Source organism: Cherax quadricarinatus, chromosome 35 (genome assembly GCF_038502225.1).
Source record: "Cherax quadricarinatus isolate ZL_2023a chromosome 35, ASM3850222v1, whole genome shotgun sequence".
Lineage (NCBI taxonomy): Eukaryota > Metazoa > Arthropoda > Malacostraca > Decapoda > Parastacidae > Cherax > Cherax quadricarinatus.
The window spans coordinates 10334591-10347262 of record NC_091326.1 but is presented as its reverse complement, the minus strand read 5'-3'; the positions used below and the strand labels follow the sequence as shown (position 1 = coordinate 10347262).

At 42.2% G+C, this 12672-nt stretch overlaps 1 protein-coding gene across 1 annotated transcript in view; it reads left to right on the top strand.

Annotated features, from left to right (window-relative positions):
* Nucleotides 1-12672, top strand: part of LOC128695040 (Guanylyl cyclase at 88E) — a 532612-nt gene that overhangs the window by 171520 nt on the left and 348420 nt on the right. Inside the window, exon 2 of the mRNA XM_070091517.1 lies at nucleotides 9986-10447. The gene's annotated coding sequence lies outside the window, so the exon portion shown is untranslated. The remainder of the gene's footprint in view (nucleotides 1-9985; nucleotides 10448-12672) is intronic.

Below are 12672 nucleotides of genomic sequence, written 5' to 3'. Positions count from 1 at the left end.
ATGCCCGTCAGTATAAAAAATCGGGAATCGAACCACGGACCCTCAGAGTGTGAAGCGAGAGTTTTGCCTACCAGGCCACGGGCCACCCTAATGAGCAGAAGGAAGGCAACGTCAGAAACTAAGTGAAAGGCTGGAAAAAATTGCAAAATGTGAGGAAAGGGATAACGAATGTTGAAGAAATGAAAGAAGGAGAAGGAAGATGAGAAATCAGGGAATGTAGCTGAGAATTACGATACATTCCATACTACCTTATTACGTGAACAATATAAGAGTTGTGGAGAAGACCAACACAGTGTTCCCTGTCATAAAGATGAGGAGCAACACAGTGTTCCCTGTCATAAAGATGAGGAGCAACACAGTGTTCCCTGTCATAATTGAGGTTGGAGAGTTGATGGAGGAGGTCTTGCTTCTCCAGGAGGAGATTAGGAGGCTGAAGGTCCGCCTCATTGGGTCTGGGAGAGAGTGTGAGGTGGCTGGAGTTGTGGGGAATGAGGCTTCTAGCAGTGAGGTGCAGTCTGTCTCTCGCTGTGAGGAGGCTGTAGGTGGGGAGGTAGCAACGGCTACCAGCAGTGAGGTGCAGCCCAGCACCTGCTACAAGTGGCGAGTGGTTCACAGTAATGGGAGGCGCATCAGAATAAGGAAAGTTAAGAGTGAAGATCTGAAGGTAGGAAATCGCTTCTCTGTTCTTCAGGATGAATGTACTTCAGTGGCCAGTGAAGGTAAGGGTACTACTGCCCCTACTAATAGAGGTAACCGCATTCTTGTGGTTGGTGACTCTCAGGTAAGATATATTGACCGTGCTTTTTGTAATAGGAATAAGAAGATGAGAGATAGAGTGTGCTTCCCTGGAGCTGGTGTTGGGGACATAGCCAACAGGCTGGATAATATCATGTCAGGTAATGGGAACAAGAACCTTATCTGTCTCAGTGCTGGTGGAAATGATATTGGGAAGGGTAGGAGAGAAGAGCTGCTAGATAAGTACAGGTCAGCTATAGATTTCATTAAGTCTAAGGGAGGGGTCTCAATCATATGTAGCATGTAAAGTAAAAGGACACAAGTGCAACTAATGTGACATTTATTGTGGCAACGTTTCGCTCTCCAGGAGCTTTATCAAGCCATTACAAACAATACATGGACACAGAGGGTATATAAAGGCTCAGAGTGAGGTGAATACTAGTGAGGTACCATTTCGATGTTCACTAGTGGTAGTAGTAGTAGTAGTAGTGGTAGTGACAAAAACAATTAATTCGTACATGAGTAAAAGGATATAAAAGCTATTACTTGGGTAACATAAAAATAGGTTGGACAAATATAAACTGGAATGAGGCAGGTTGTTTCAGTGTTCACTCTCTGTGCTTTGTGTAGTATAACAGGAGAGACTATGTGATGGCAGGGTTTACTGTTTTCAGGAGGATTCTTGCTAAGACTTCGGAGATGGTGAAGCTGCCGTTGTTTTGTTTAATTGTATTCGAAACAGCGATCAGTGCTGATTCAAGGCACTTGCGTGTGCGGAAATTAGTTTCTTTTATCACTAATTGGGCGTCTCTGAATTTCATAAGATGATTGGTGGAATTTCGGTGTTGTACACAGGCGTTGTTTAAGTTGTCGTTCCTACATGCGTATATGTGTTCATTGAGGCGGGTGTCGAGGTTTCTTGCTGTTTCACCTACGTAGATCTTGTCACAGCCTCCACAGGGTATAGTGTAAACTCCTGCGTTGACTGGTTCGTGGTGCTTGGGTTTTGTCCTGGTTAGATCCTTTATTGAAGTGGTAGAAGCGATGGCGACTCTGGTGTTAGCTTGTGAAAGTACTTTTGAGACGTTTAGTGCAACCTGGCTGTTGGGAAGAATTATAACTTTGTTGGGAGCGGTGTTGATGCGTGGAGAATTGATGATCTGAAGAGCTCTTTTCTTGCAGTCTTTGATGAAAAAAGAAGGAAATTGTAACTCAGTGAATGTTTGGTGAATGTAAGTACATTCCTCGTCAAGAAACTCAGGACTACAAATTCGGTATGCTCTTAGGAAAAACCCGATGATGATGCCTCTTTTGGTCTTGGTATCTTGACTGGAATAGAAGTGTGTGAGATCATTTTTATTGGTGGGTTTCCGATAAACTTGAAATCTTAGGTTGTTGTCTACTTTGTGAATGAGGACGTCGAGGAAAGGTAGCTTGTCATTGGACTCTTCTTCTAGTGTAAACTGAATCGCTGGTTCAACTGCGTTGAGCCTTGCCTGAAGATCCCGTACATCAAAACGTTTTGGAGTTATTACTAGGACATCGTCCACGTAACGTAACCAAGTGACGCTTGAAGGGATGATGTTGGCGAAGTGTTCGGACTCTAGGTGTTCCATGTATAAGTTGGCTAGGACGGCACTTATTGGGGACCCCATTCCCATGCCGTAGGTTTGTTTGTAGAGCTTGTTATTGAAGGAAAAACAGTTGAAGTTAACACAGAGTTCAATCAAGTCAACAAAATCTCCGGGAGGTAAAGGAAGATTAAGGTCCTGGTTGACTTTACGTCGTAGAGCCTCGATGGCTTTTTTGGTAGGTACTTTTGTGAAGAGGGAAGTCACATCCAAACTGCTTAGTTTCTTGTTACGGATGGAGAGGTTACGGATGCGGTTGAGAAGGTCGCCTGAGTGTTTAGGATGAGCGGGGCTGATGGTCCCCAGAAGGCAGGAAAGATGTTTGGCAAGAACTCCGGCTAGTTTGTGTGGAGCACTGCCTATTCCTGACGTGATTGGTCTGAGAGGAATATTGTGTTTATGGGTCTTGGGTAAACCATACATGTGTGCTGGTTTAGGGTTGCTTGGTAACAAGTACAGAAGTTTCTTCCCTTCTCTAGTGCGTTTGAGTATTTGTCTGCTTTTGTATAGAAAGTCTTTGGTGAGCGTCTCCCACTGTTGAGTGCTGATAGGTTCGTATGTAGATTGATCATTCAAAAGGTCCATCATTTTAGTGTTGTAGTCACTGGTGTTGAGTATGACGACTCCACCTCCTTTGTCGGCGGTGGTGACGATAATGTTGGGGTCGTTGGCGAGGTCCTTAAGGGCAGTGATGTATCTTCTAGGAAGATTAGAAGAAGAAGGTTCACATAAAGCTGCAGTTAGAAGGCCCTGTATATAACCCTTCTGGAAGTTGCTGTCACTGTGTCTATGGTTCCTGGTAACAAGATTGAGTTGATAGTTAGGTTTGCGTATGTTGGTGGTAAATTTGAGTCCCAGACTCAGTGCTTGTTTCTCGTAGTCGGTTAAGGTGCGTGACGATAAGTTGTTTATCAGGGATTCGCGTCCCATTTCCTTCCACCGACTGTTAGTGCAGAGGTACTGAAGTTTGCGATTGAGTTTGATCTTCTGTTGGAGGTTAGCTGTGGTGACTGTGCTGAGAATATGCTCAGCAGTGTGTTGGTCAATCTGAAGATTGGCCCTCATATTCCTTGCAGTTTCAAAGGTTTCCTTAGCGATGTTAGAAAGTTCTTCGGCACATTCAGTTAAGTAAGCTTGGGTAGCTGGAGAGAAGGGGTGCTTGGAGTTGGAGAGTTGTGCAGGAGTAGACTTAGGGATCACCTTCTCTGCCAGGCAATCTTGTAGGAAGTTGTGTCTGTTGCGATAGCTGTGAGCACTCAGGCGACCTTCTCAACCGCATCCGTAACCTCTCCATCCGTAACAAGAAACTAAGCAGTTTGGATGTGACTTCCCTCTTCACAAAAGTACCTACCAAAAAAGCCATCGAGGTTCTACGACGTAAAGTCAACCAGGACCTTAATCTTCCTTTACCTCCCGGAGATTTTGTTGACTTGATTGAACTCTGTGTTAACTTCAACTGTTTTTCCTTCAATAACAAGCTCTACAAACAAACCTACGGCATGGGAATGGGGTCCCCAATAAGTGCCGTCCTAGCCAACTTATACATGGAACACCTAGAGTCCGAACACTTCGCCAACATCATCCCTTCAAGCGTCACTTGGTTACGTTACGTGGACGATGTCCTAGTAATAACTCCAAAACGTTTTGATGTACGGGATCTTCAGGCAAGGCTCAACGCAGTTGAACCAGCGATTCAGTTTACACTAGAAGAAGAGTCCAATGACAAGCTACCTTTCCTCGACGTCCTCATTCACAAAGTAGACAACAACCTAAGATTTCAAGTTTATCGGAAACCCACCAATAAAAATGATCTCACACACTTCTATTCCAGTCAAGATACCAAGACCAAAAGAGGCATCATCATCGGGTTTTTCCTAAGAGCATACCGAATTTGTAGTCCTGAGTTTCTTGACGAGGAATGTACTTACATTCACCAAACATTCACTGAGTTACAATTTCCTTCTTTTTTCATCAAAGACTGCAAGAAAAGAGCTCTTCAGATCATCAATTCTCCACGCATCAACACCGCTCCCAACAAAGTTATAATTCTTCCCAACAGCCAGGTTGCACTAAACGTCTCAAAAGTACTTTCACAAGCTAACACCAGAGTCGCCATCGCTTCTACCACTTCAATAAAGGATCTAACCAGGACAAAACCCAAGCACCACGAACCAGTCAACGCAGGAGTTTACACTATACCCTGTGGAGGCTGTGACAAGATCTACGTAGGTGAAACAGCAAGAAACCTCGACACCCGCCTCAATGAACACATATACGCATGTAGGAACGACAACTTAAACAACGCCTGTGTACAACACCGAAATTCCACCAATCATCTTATGAAATTCAGAGACGCCCAATTAGTGATAAAAGAAACTAATTTCCGCACACGCAAGTGCCTTGAATCAGCACTGATCGCTGTTTCGAATACAATTAAACAAAACAACGGCAGCTTCACCATCTCCGAAGTCTTAGCAAGAATCCTCCTGAGAACAGTAAACCCTGCCATCACATAGTCTCTCCTGTTATACTACACAAAGCACAGAGAGTGAACACTGAAACAACCTGCCTCATTCCAGTTTATATTTGTCCAACCTATTTTTATGTTACCCAAGTAATAGCTTTTATATCCTTTTACTCATGTACGAATTAATTGCTTTTGTCACTACCACTACTACTACTACTACTACCACTAGTGAACATCGAAATGGTACCTCACTAGTATTCACCTCACTCTGAGCCTTTATATACCCTCTGTGTCCATGTATTGTTTGTAATGGCTTGATAAAGCTCCTGGAGAGCGAAACGTTGCCACAATAAATGTCACATTAGTTGCACTTGTGTCCTTTTACTTTACATATTGTCGGTAATTCTACCAACTTTATTACATATGTAGCATCTTGCCTAGAAGGGGAGTAGGAAATGAATGGCTGTCTAGGGCAATTGGTGTAAATTGCTGGCTAGACAGATACTGCAAGGAACTTGCAATCCCATTCATTGACAACTGGAACAACTTTTATGGCAAACATGATATGTATGCAAGGGATGGGGTACATCTCTCTGGGGCTGGGGTGGTAGCACTTGCAGACTCGATTGAGAAGGCCATTGGTGAAATGCCTATGATTTTAAACTGATAGAAGATAGAGGTATGGGTGTGTGTGGGAAACAAGCAGGTTGCAACACTAGGGTTGGAAACAGTAAATGTATAAAAGGCATTCAGTATGAAGTTAAAAATAAAGACAATAGATCAGGTCAGCAAACAAAGGGAGACAGCAGAGGGCAGCAAGGGACTAGCTCCCTTAAGGTTTACTATACTAATAGCAGGAGTGTAAGAAATAAGATAGATGAGCTAAGATTAATTGCAAGTGCAGGAAAAATAGATATTATTGCTATAACAGAGACCTGGCTCAATCTGAAAGATAGAGAGATGCCCTCTGAATGTCACGTACAAGGCTATAAATTATTCCACACTGACAGGGTCAACAGGAAAGGTGGTGGAGTAGCAATGCATGTCAGAGACAATTTAAATTGTTGTGTTAGACAAGATATAAAATTAGAAGCGTCAGCCACTGAATCTGTTTGGTTACAGCTTCTCGAGGGCCGAGAAAAACTAATTTTGGGTGTGATTTACAGGGCTCCAAATCTTGATAGGGAGTGCAGTAAACTTGACTTGGTTCTTGCCAGTAGGGAAAAACTAATTAATAATCTTGAGGTTAATGATGAGCTTGGGGAAAGTGATCACAATTCACTAAGTTTTAATATATCATGGAATTCTCCTAATAATGGCAATCAAGTCTCCGTCCCTGACTTTCGCTTGGCTGATTTCATAGGACTGAAAAATGACTTAGGTGGGCTGAACTGGAATGACCTGACTAAGAGTCAGGTAGGTGGTGATGGTTGCCGATATGACGCTTTCCAGGGCATAGTTCTAGCTGCTCAGTCAAATTATGTTCCAAATAGGGAAATCAGATCAAACAAATATGATCCTAAATGGATGAACAATAGATTAAAATATCTAACTGGTCAAAAGAGAGGCATATGTAGGCAAATCAAAAGAGGAGAGGGGCAATTAAGAAATCGATATATCCAGTTAAAGAGAGAAATAAAAAGGGAATTAGAAAAGCAAAAAGAGATTATGAGGTTAAAGTTGCAAGAGAATCGAAGACTAACCCAAAAGGATTCTTTCAGGTATACAGAAGTAAGATCAGGGACAAGATAGGCCCACTCAAAAGTTCCTCAGGTCAGCTCAATGACAGTGATAAGGAAATGTGTAGAATTTTTAACACATACTTCCTCTCAGTTTTTATACAGGAGGATACCAGCGATATTCCAGTAATGATAAATTATTTAGAACAGGACGATAATAAACTGTGCACGATTAGGATCACAAGTGACATGGCCCATAGGCAAATAGATAAATTAAAACCTAACAAATCCCCAGGCCCTGATGAACTGTATGCAAGGGTTCTAAAGGAATGTAAAGAGGAGCTTAGCAAACCTTTGACTAATCTTTTCAACATATCACTACAAACTGGCATGGTGCCAGATAAGTGGAAAATGGCAAATGTGATACCTATTTTCAAAGCAGGTGACAGGTCCTTAGCCTAACCTCCATAGTGGGAAAATTTATGGAATCAATAATTGCCGAGACAGTTCGTAGCCACCTTGAAAAGCATAAATTAATCAACGAATCTCAGCATGGTTTTACAAAGGGGCGTTCCTGCCTTACGAATTTATTAACTTTTTTCACTAAGGTATTTGAGGAGGTAGATCATGGTAATGAATATGATATTGTGTATATGGACTTCAGAAAGGCTTTTGACAGGGTCCCACATCAGAGACTATTGAGGAAAATTAAGGCACATGGAATAGGAGGAGAAATTTTTTCCTGGATAGAGGCATGGTTGACAAATAGGTAGCAGAGAGTTTGCATAAATGGGGAGAAATCAGAGTGGGGAAGCGTCACGAGCGGTGTTCCACAGGGGTCAGTGTTGGGCCCCCTGCTGTTCACAATCTACATAAACGACATAGATGAGGGCATAAAGAGCGACATCGGCAAGTTTGCCGATGACACCAAAATAGGCCGTCGAATTCATTCTGACGAGGACATTCGAGCACTCCAGGAAGATTTGAATAGACTGATGCAGTGGTCGGAGAAGTGGCAGATGCAGTTTAATATAGACAAATGCAAAGTTCTAAATGTTGGACAGGACAATAACCATGCCACATATAAACTAAATAATGTAGATCTTAATATTACGGATTGCGAAAAAGATTTAGGAGTTCTGGTTAGCAGTAATCTGAAACCAAGACAACAGTACATAAGTGTTCGCAATAAAGCTAATAGAATCCTTGGCTTCATATCAAGAAGCATAAATAATAGGAGTCCTCAGGTTGTTCTTCAACTCTATACATCCTTGGTTAGGCCTCATTTAGATTATGCTGCACAGTTTTGGTCACCGTATTACAGGATGGATATAAATTCTCTGGAAAATGTACAAAGGAGGATGACAAAGTTGATCCCATGTATCAGAAACCTTCCCTATGAGGATAGACTAAGGGCCCTGAATCTTCACTCTCTAGAAAGACGTAGAATTAGGGGGGATATGATTGAGGTGTATAAATGGAAGACGGGAATAAATAAAGGGGATGTAAATAGTGTGCTGAAAATATCTAGCCTAGACAGGACTCGCAGCAATGGTTTTAAGTTGGAAAAATTCAGATTCAGGAAGGATATAGGAAAGTACTGGTTTGGTAATAGAGTTGTAGATGAGTGGAACAAACTCCCGAGTACAGTTATAGAGGCCAGAACGTTGTGTAGCTTTAAAAATAGGTTGGATAAATACATGAGTGGATGTGGGTGGGTGTGAGTTGGACCTGATAGCTTGTGCTACCAGGTCGGTTGCCGTGTTCCTCCCTTAAGTCAATGTGACCTGACCTGACTAGGTTGGGTGCATTGGCTTAAGCCGGTAGGAGACTTGGACCTGCCTCGCATGGGCCAGTAGGCCTTCTTCAGTGTTCCTTCGTTCTTATGTTCTTATGTTCTTATGTATTAATAAAGGGGATATTAACAAGGTCTTGAGGATATCTCTCCAAGAGAGAACCCGCAGTAATGGATTTAAATTAGATAAGTTTAGATTTAGAAAGGACATAGGAAAGTATTGGTTTGGAAATAGGGTAGTTGATGAGTGGAACAGTCTACCTAGTTGGGTTATTGAGGCTAGGATTTTGGGTAGTTTCAAATTTAGGTTGGATAAGTACATGAGTGGGAAGGGTTGGATTTGAGTGGGACTTGCACATCAGAGCTTGTGTACGAATGGTATATAATACCGACAAGATGAGATTAAGACACATGTGCAACATCTGGGTATCTTTATTGTAGACTATGGTGCTCTTCGCACCTACTCCTAGGTTGAGGGACTGATTACCTCATCTTCTGTACATAGTTCTACTGTCTTCAAGTTATGTCCTAGAATTTGTATTGATAAAGCCACTGGATGGCGAAACGTCTACAATAAAGATACCCAGATGTTGCACATGTGTCTTAATCTCACATCGGAGCTTGTTTCTTGGGTGGCATTGAAAATTGGGTTGGTCAAATGTTTGTTAGTGGGATGAATTGTAAAGGACCTGCCTAGTATGGGTCAACAGGTCTGCTGCAGTGTTCCTCCTTTCTTATGTTCTTATGTTCTTATGTCATATGAACAACTATATTGTCACAAGAAGTCAATACATTCTCTCTTAGGTTCTTGCAGTGACTTGTTCAGCTGATTCATGCGATGAAAAATTCTGCTAAGTAGGCTAGCCTCTGCAACCATTTTTCATTTTCAAAGTTCTTGGGCAAAATCTTGCTTATTGTTGTCCTGAAAGTATTTCCTCTACTCAGCCACCGGATTTTCTTATGACCAAGTTTTCCCACAACTTTTTAAACTTTCTGTGGTGAACTGGTCTACGTTTAATGACGTTGACCATTTTTGTAGCATCATCAAAAGCTTTTGCAGTACGTGTAAAATTACGAATGTAATGACTTAATAATGCATTTACAAATGATTAGCTTATTTATCACCATTTCTTCGGAACCCCTAGCGACCTCTCGAGGAACCCTAGGGTTCCAGGGAATCCCGGTTGAAAAACGGTGCTTTAGTGAATGGTTGGACTGGGGTACGGGAGGCTGACGAAGTTAGGGAGATGAAGAGAAGTTCTAGTTGTTAATGGTTGGCCGGTGTGGTCCCGTCCCGGGTCTTATGAGGTGACCTGGCACTGACTTCCCTGGTGGGGGAGGGAAGGATCAGGGGAACAGTGGAGGTATTGGGTGAGAGGGACAGGGGGGAGGGGTAGGACGAGGAGAAAGAGGAACCTATAAATGGAGATGAAGCAGCGCCCAGCTGACACTGCCCTTCCACCCGCGAGTCCACACCCACCTAAGAAACCTTCCCCCTTCCACCAACACACACATGATCATATTTTCTAACCTGACTTACATTAACTACAAAACCCGAAATTTTTCCGACAGTTTGCTAGTAAGAGAGAGATAATCTAACCCGTATTACTAAATAGTTTATATATACATCAATGTGCATGTAGTAATTTAGAGTAATTTGAAGTTTATTCTTTCCCAGGTATATCAGTGTTTCAGTAACGCGAAATTGTATTTCATTCACAAATCACGAGATAAAGAAAACATTGATCTCAGCATAAACAAGTGCTGTTCCTTTACACAGAATAATTGTTCCTATCCTCGGCACGATAGAGAAAAGTAACTCGTAAAAATATGTGCTCAGAAATCTATAAATTATAGCTAAGTGAGTCATTTTTAAGATAAATACAGTTTTCCTTAAATCATCAGGAAACTCAAGTTCTGTATTTATAAATATTGTCCTAAAAATATGTGTTGGTAACAGACAGATGACAAGTGTTTGTGAGACAGAAAAACAGTGCGTAGAACAAGAACTTCCAGGATTACTGGTGTGAGGAGTTGACAGCTGTTTTGGGTGGACGGCGACCTGGTAGGACGTCATCCGTCATGGGTAGGACCTGTTGACCTTCTCAGGTCCCCCTTTACAACCTTCCACTGCATCAGGGTAAGTTGACCTTTCCTCTCATCAACATTAATCATCTGCTTTTCCTTTAATTGAAGGCATTCCCACGGTAGGAATATATCATAGTAATTGGCCTGGTAAGACGGTGTCCCGTGGTCTAGTAGGCAACGCTCTTGCTTCACACATGTCCGTGGTTTGATCCCCAGCAGGCGTGAAAATATCAGGCGTGTTTTCTTACACCTGTTGTCCCTGTTCACCTAGCAAGCAAGAAGGTACCTGAGTGTTAGTCGACTGGTGTGGGTCGCATTATGGGGGGACATGATTGAAGGACTCCAATGGAAATAAGACAGACAGTCCTCGACGACGAACTGCCTTTTTTGAGTTATCCTGGGAGGCAAGAACACACACACACACACACACACACACACACACACACACACACACACACACACACACACACACACACACACACACACACACAGGGACATGGCCACCTCTCCCCACTTACAAACTTTATGGATATCAACGTCTCCACAGTTTGCCGACAGCGGGGTGATTTAGAGCTGGCTGGTACCTTAACGACCGTCTGGGAAGCAAGAAGAAACCCAAATGGCTGTTAGCGGACCAATCAGGCTGTCGTACCCGTGGCTCCTCTAGTGGCTTTTCCATTGAAGGAAATCAAATACTTCACAGTCTCTCTGTTCCTATAATTGCTTAACGGCCCCGAAAGTTTGTTTAGATTTACTGTCTATCGATAACACATGAAGCATTACTACCGCAGTTTACCTTGGCACAAACTTTAAGAAAACTCTATTTCCTGTATTAGAGATTAAATAATACTCTGTGTATGTACACTAAGAGTGTGTATGTACTCTGTGTATGTACGCTAAGAGTGTGTATGTACTCTGTGTATGTACACTAAGAGTGTGTATGTACTCTGTGTATGTACGCTAAGAGTGTGTATGTACTCTGTGTATGTACACTAAGAGTGTGTATGTACTCTGTGTATGTACGCTAAGAGTGTGTATGTACTCTGTGTATGTACACTAAGAGTGTGTATGTACTCTGTGTATGTACACTAAGAGTGTGTATGTACTCTGTGTATGTACACTAAGAGTGTGTATGTACTCTGTGTATGTACACTAAGAGTGTATATGCACTCTGTGTATATACCCTAAGTAAATATACGGTACCCGAAGTCACTTTGGGTAATCACGGCCCCTGCGGCCCGGTCACAGACCAGGCCTTCTGGCCTGATCGAACAAGCTATTAGTGACCGCCACCTGCAGTCCAACATTTCCACCATAGCCAGGCAGATCAAGAACTGTTTCTTTTTTTAGGACTGTCGAGTTCCCTCTTGAAGACATCTAAGGGTGTGCTGTTAATCTTCCCTTATGCATGAAAGAAGAGTGTTGAAGAGTCGTGGTCTCCTAACACTTAGTGTAAATATCGCCCACCTTTTTTCATTGAAGGTATCCTGCGATGAGTGTATATACACTTAATGTATATACACTAAGAGTGTATATACAAGGAAGGAAAACAAAAAAACCGTTTAGCAAATGATTTAGACACAAAATTTATATTAATTAGAACCACACACACACACACACACACACACACACACACACACACATATATATATATATATATATATATATATATATATATAGGTAGTAGGTTGGTAGACAGCAACCACCCAGGGAAGTACTACCGTCCTGCCAGATGACTGTGAAACAAAAACCTGTAATTGTTTTGCATGATGGTAGGATTGCTGGTTTCTTTTTCTGTCTCATAAACACGCTAAGATAACAGGGATATCTTGCTACTCCTACTAACACTTTGGTCACACTTCACAGACACGCACATGCATATATATATATACATACATCTAGGTTTTTCTCCTTTTTCTAAATAGCTCTTGTTCTTTTTTATTTCTTCTATTGTCCATGGGGAAGTGGAAAAGAATCTTTCCTCCGTAAGCCATGCGTGTCGTATGAGGCGACTAAAATGCCGGGAGCAATGGGCTAGTAACCCCTTCTCCTGTATACAATTACTAAAAAAGAGAAGAAGAAAAACTTTATAAAACTGGGTTGCTTAAATGTGCGTGGATGTAGTGCGGATGACAAGAAACAGATGATTGCTGATGTTATGAATGAAAAGAAGTTGGATGTCCTGGCCCTAAGCGAAACAAAGCTGAAGGGGGTAGGAGAGTTTCAGTGGGGGGAAATAAATGGGATTAAATCTGGAGTATCTGAGAGAGTTAGAGC